Here is a 5,346-nt window from a genome sequence, read left to right as displayed (position 1 = left end):
CAAGTGGTTGACCAGTTTTCCCAGCACCACTTTTTAAAGAGATTGTCTTTAATCCATTGTATATTCTTGCCTCCTTTGTCAAAGATAAGGTGTCCATATGTTTGTGGATTTATCTCTGGGCTTTCTATTTTATTCCATTGATCTATATTTCTGTTTTTGTGCCAGTACCATACTGTCTTGATGACTGTGGCTTTGTAGTAGAGCCTGAAGTCAAGTAGGTTGATTCCTCCAGTTCCATTCTTCTTTCTCAAGATTGCTTTGGCTATTTGAGGTTTTTTGTATTTCCATACAATAAATATCCACTTTTAAATGATGTGTGTATCTAAGAAGCCATAACAAGGAAAAGTAGAAAACATTTGTAAGAGAATAAAAATAAAAAGTGAATTTATCAGAATTTGTTGCATGCAGCTGAAATTGCTCAATGCAACTAAATACAATGTGGAATCTTGAGTAAGTTATGAAAACAAATAATGGACACTAGCATAAAACCTTTTAAAATTTGAACAAAATCTGTAGTTAGTTAATAATACGTATCACATGTTAATTTCCTTTTTTTTTTTTTAACATAGCATTTCTTTATATTCTTAGAATTGGATTAGAAGTTTCAGGCCTCATTCAAATTTTTTTTTTAAAAATCACAAAAATAATAAGCTTTCTAGACTTTAAGCAATAATACTAGATGCCAGAATAAATGGAACTACATCAAAGTTTTGAGTGAATATAAATTAGAAATCTAGCATTCTATTCATATTTAGTCAAATAAGTAGAACTGAAATGCCATAACATTTTTAGCTAAGCAAAAATTCCTAAATTTTCTAAAAATATATATATTTTATTGTACTTACTATATATATGTGAAAGTTGCTCAATCGTGTCCAACCGTTTGTGACCCCATGGACCAGACCAGAATGCTGGAGTGGATAGCCTTTCCCTTCTCCTGGGGATCTTCCCAACCCAGGGATTGAACCCAGGTCTCACACATTGCAGGCAGATTCTTTACCAGATTTCTTGAGCCACAAGTGAAGCCCAAGAATACTGGAGTGGGTAGCCTATCCCTTCTCCAGCAGATCTTCCTGACCCAGGAATCAAACTGGGGTCTCCTGCATTGCAGGTGGATTCTTTACCAACTGAGCTGTGAGGGAAGCCCATATATATGTCAATATGTATACAAAAGCTTTTCTACTATACACGATAAAGGCTCAAAAAAGAACAACAACAAAAAAGAGATGGAGACATTGGAAAACATAAACTAAATGCAATTGGAGCACTGACTATGAAGTAGAAAAAGTCAAACAAAAAGTAAAAGATCATCATATGGTCCAGTTATTTTTAAACATGTCTGCTCATTAGAATCACATCAGGAGCTTTGGAGAAAAAAAAAATACCTGGGCATTTGTGTTTTTCAAAACATTCCAAGATAATTCTAATGTGCATGTGAATTTTAAAAAGTGATTAGAGGTTTTACTACTAAATGGTAGTTTTAGTGATACAGAATTCTTTTCTATTGACCAATCATGATACAATGATTTTTAAAATGAAAAATAGTTACATAATCAAAATAGCAAAAGATACTTATCAGTCTTCACAATTAATAGCCAGACAAAAAAGATAATTACAATTGCAAGCCATAATGGAAACACTGATTAACCTAACAATATAAAATAATTACATGCAATTTGGGGGGTTAAATAGAATGATGTGGTAAGTTGAAGTGCATACATGCACATGTTTTCATCCACCCAGTCAGTCTATGTCTTTTGGTTGGGGCATTTAATCCATTTATATTTAAGGTGGTCGTGGTTTGGTCTGACTCTTGTGACTTCATGGACTGTAGCCTGCCAGGCTCCTCTGTCCATGGGATTCTCCAGGCAAGAACTGGAGTGGGTTGCCATTTCCTTCTCCAGGGGATCTTCCCAAGCCAGGGATTGAACCCAGGTCTCCTGCATTGCAGGCAGATTCTCTACCAACTGAGCTACGAGGGAAGCCCATATTTAAGGTAATTATCTATATGTATGATCCTATTGAAGGATTCTGAGCATTGCCTTGCTAGCATGTGAAATAAGCACAATTGTATGGTAGTTTGAACATTCTTTGGCATTGCCTTTCCAATTGCCTTTGGGATCGGAATGAAAACTGACCTTCTCAAGTCCTGTGGCCACTGCTGAGTTTCCTAAATTTGTTGACATAATGAGTGTAGAACTTTAACAGCACCATCTTTTAGGGTTTGAAATAGCTCAGCTGGAATTCCATCGCCTCCAGTTTCTTTGTTTACAAACAAAGAATGTTTCCTAAGGCCCACTTGACTTGACACTGCAGGGCGTCTGGTTCTAGGTGAGTGACCACACCATTGTAGTTATTTGGGTCATTAAGACCTTTTTTGTACAGTTTGTTGGATTTAAGAACCTTTTTGTATAGTTAGTTGCCTTAGGAAAAGGCAGAGGAACCAGAGATCAAATTGCCAACATCCACTGGATCATAGAAAAAGCAAGGATATTCCAGAAAAACATTCTGCTTCACTGACTGCACTAAAGCCTTTGACTATGTGGATCACAACAACTGTGGAAAATTCTTAAAGAGATGGGAGTATCAGATACATTACCTGCCTCCTGAGAAACCATATGCAGGTCAAGAAGCAACAGTTAGAACTGGACAAGAAACAATAGACCAGTTCAAAATTGGGAAAGGAGTACGTCAAGGCTGTATATTGTCCCCCTGCTTATTTAACTTCTATCCAGAGTACATCATGTGAAATGCAGGGCTGAATGAATCATAAGTTGGAGTCAAGATTGCCAAGACAAATAACAACCTCAGATATGCAGATGATACCACTCTGATAGAAAGTAAAGAGGAACTAAAGAGCTTCTTGATGTCAGTGAAATAGATGACTGAAAATGCTGGCTTAAAACTCAACATTCAAAAACCTTTAAGATCATGGCATCTGGTCCCATCACTTCATGGCAAATAGATGGAGAAAAACTAGAAACAGTGACAGATTTTATTTTCTTGGGATCCAAAATCACTGTGGATGGTGACTGCAGCCATGAAATTAAAAGATGCTTGCTCTTTGGAAGAAAAGCTATGACAAACCTTGATAGCATATTAAAAAGTAGAGACATTATTTTGTCAACAAAGGTCTGTATATTCAAGCTATGGTTTTTCCAGTAGTCGAGAAGGCTGAGCATCAAATAATTGATACTTTCAAATTGTGGTGCTTGTGGTGCTGGAGAAGACTCTTGAGTCCCTTCAACAGCAAGGAGATCAAACCAATCAATCCTAAAGGAAATCAACCCTGAATATTCATTGGAAGGACTGATGCTGAAGTTCCAATATTTTGGCAAACTGATGCAAAGAGCCAACTCTTTGGAAAAGACTGTGATGTTGGGAAAGAATGAGGGCAGGAGGAAAAGGGGAAACTGAGGATGAGGTGGTTAGATGGCATAAGTTTTGAGCAAACTCCAGGAGTTAGTTAGTGAGAAACAGGGAAGCATGGTGTGCTGAAGTCCACAGGGTTGCAAAGAGTTGGACACGACTTAGTGACTGAACAACAACAGCAACAACAATGATTCTGTTACCATTTTCTTAAGTGTTTTGGGTTTATTATTTGTAGATCTCTTCCTTCTCCTGTGTTTCCTGCATAGAGAAGTTCCTTTAGCATTTGTTGTGAAGCTGGTTTGGTGGTGCTGAATTCTCTTGCTTGTCTGTAAAGCTTTTGATTTCTCCATCAGATCTGAGTGGGAGTCTTGCTGGGTGGACTATTCCTCGTTGTAGGTTCTTCCCTTTCATCACTTTAAATATATCATGCCATCCCCCTCTAGCCTGTAGAGTTTCTGTTGAGAAATCAGCTGATAACCTTGTGGGAGTTCCCTTGTATGTTATTTGTCATTGTTCTCTCTATGACTCCATCTTTTTCTAAGTGTATATGAATTGCAATGGCAGAATATGTCAAGACTGTCGATTAGTGAACCAATGATCTTAAAATGTTTTAGGTTTCTGAGGGAAATGGGCTAAAGAATTCCAAAGCATTATTATTTCCCCTTTAGAAGAAGTTCCTGTTAGGCCTAATCCAGAGGAAATTCAGGGATATAAAGAGAAAAATTACTAGCTCTATTGTTCTGTGTGAATAGGGTACTTACCTCTACTAAAAGCTAAAATTAGAAATCTTCTCCTTTGCAGTTTGAAGGTCTTATAAGCCTCTGGATTTGGTGGATGAGTCTTTCCTCTTAATATCTAAAGCTGATGCCAAGTGGATCATTATTTATGTGGAGACTATGAAATGGTGCTGTCCAGCATGGCATGGAGCCCATGTGGCTCATGAGTGCTTGAAATGAGCCTAGTCCAGATGGAGATGTGCTGTAAGTGGTAAATGCTTCCCAGGTGATGCTAGTGGTAAAGAACCCACCTGCCAATAAAGGAGATGTAAGAGACATGTGTTTGATCCCTGGATTGGGAAGATCCCCTGGAGAAGGGAATGGCAACCCACTTCAGTATTCTTGCCTGGAGAGTCCCATGGACAGAGGAACCTTGGAGGGCTGCAGTCCATAGGGTTGCAAAGAGTTGGGCACAACTGAAGCAACTTAACATGCATAGTATGAAAAAAGAATATAAAACATCTTATTTAAAAAAGTACTGATCAGATGTTGAAATGAGGCTACTAGAAAGTTTGTTGTTGTTTAGTTGCTAAGTCGTGTCCGACTCTTTTGTGACCTCATGGACCAGTCCCCCAGGTGCTTCTGTCCATGGGATTTCCCAGGTTTAAAATTACACATTTGGCTTCTGCTATATTTCTATTAGACAACTCAGCTGTAGAGTAGTATTCTTGAATACTATGAATGCTGTTAAGAATAAAAGGGATGCAATGTAATTTTTACCATGCTTTCAGTGACTATAAAAATCTTCAGTACTTAACTGAACCCTATTGCTAAATAAACAAGGATTGTGCATAAAAATACATCTTTCAGTTTTATCATAGAGTGAAGCCTCAAGTTCTGTGACTCCCTTTTACAACTGAAAAAGATGAAACCAGAATACTTATTTTTGTAATTCGGGAAAAATTGTTTTTGTCTCAAAAATTCAGATAATCAAGGTTTATGTCAAATGTTTTTAATCTTATTTTTATTATAAAATATAGCAGGCATGCAAAAAAAGTTTGACAATATATGTGTACAAGTTAAAGGAGAATAAAATGGATTTCTCTATTTTTAGCACCCAGGCTAGAAAAAGAACACTATCATATCACAGAAATCCCTGATGTATTCTTCTCTTTCTCTGAAAGTAGCCAAAGTTCTGAATTTTGTTAATCCTTTCCTTACTTTTCTTTATGGTCATCATTGCCTATTAACATGTTCC

This window comes from Bos mutus, chromosome 2 (genome assembly GCF_027580195.1).
Source record: "Bos mutus isolate GX-2022 chromosome 2, NWIPB_WYAK_1.1, whole genome shotgun sequence".
Taxonomy (NCBI): domain Eukaryota; kingdom Metazoa; phylum Chordata; class Mammalia; order Artiodactyla; family Bovidae; genus Bos; species Bos mutus.
The sequence above is the reverse complement of the archived record's forward strand: the minus strand, read 5'-3'. Positions refer to the sequence as shown.